The sequence below is a fragment of the Mus pahari genome, chromosome 10, assembly GCF_900095145.1.
Source record: "Mus pahari chromosome 10, PAHARI_EIJ_v1.1, whole genome shotgun sequence".
Taxonomy (NCBI): Eukaryota; Metazoa; Chordata; class Mammalia; order Rodentia; family Muridae; genus Mus; species Mus pahari.
In genome coordinates this window covers 99525460-99526415 of record NC_034599.1, presented here as the reverse complement: position 1 = coordinate 99526415, position 956 = coordinate 99525460, and positions in this window count along the sequence as shown.

The window sequence follows — 956 nt, the reverse complement described above, 5'->3', positions numbered from 1 at the left end:
ACAGGTTCCCTTGAGCCAGTAGTCTGCACTGGGCAGGGACAGCACCTGGAGGAATAGGGTCATTACTTCAAAACTCTATCAATCAGAGCCTCAGATTGGTTAGACCACAGTATTAAGGCATACAGTATACAGCTTGGGGTGGGCAGGACAAAGGTCTGACCCTGGAATTCAGCTTTCCATACCTAGTGGAAGCTGGAGGAGGCAACCTCCCACACTACGGCTTATCAGAAATCAACAAAGACTAGCCCTCTTGCCGGCCTGAAGTCTTAAGACATTCAGGTTCTGCTTCTCCTGGAAGCTGCAAGGGTTGGCTGTATTAACTACAGGTACTGATAGTTTCTGAGAAGTTCCAGCACTGAGACCCACCTTGGTGTGGGGCAGTAAGCTAGGGGATAAGGACCTCCCTGATTGGCTAAGCCCCAAGATGCTCAAGGCTGAAGGCACAAGCAAGTCAGACATGGAAAGCGCTCACTATGGCTTTCCCAGCCCAGATGTGGAGGAAGAGGCCCCTGGAAGCCCTCATGAATGAATGGAAACAGAATGCCCCAGGCTTCCACTTCTCCATGGAAGCCAGTCAAGAGGCTGTGGGGAGTACACAGGGCCTTGGGCTATCCTTGCAAACAAGGGTATCCTTGGTCTCTGAGCACCCCACTTCCCACCGCTGCTGTGACTCTCCCTTTAGGGACCTTGGGATGGGAGAGCTGAGTGGGTCTTACTCAGAACAAGCCATTCCTGCACAAGATCAGTCAAAGCAGTTTGAATTTTCAGATTCCTTTACTCTCATGCATATAGAGAGGAAGAAGCCATGGGTCCTGGTGAATATATGTGGTGACAGGAATTAAGGCCATTGCAAAGGGCCTACCTATCCCATCCTGCTCATCCTGAACAAACCTGACCCGGGTGGGTCCCCTGGGGGCTTTGGGCGGGGGAGGGGTCAAATGGAAAGAAATTCTTGG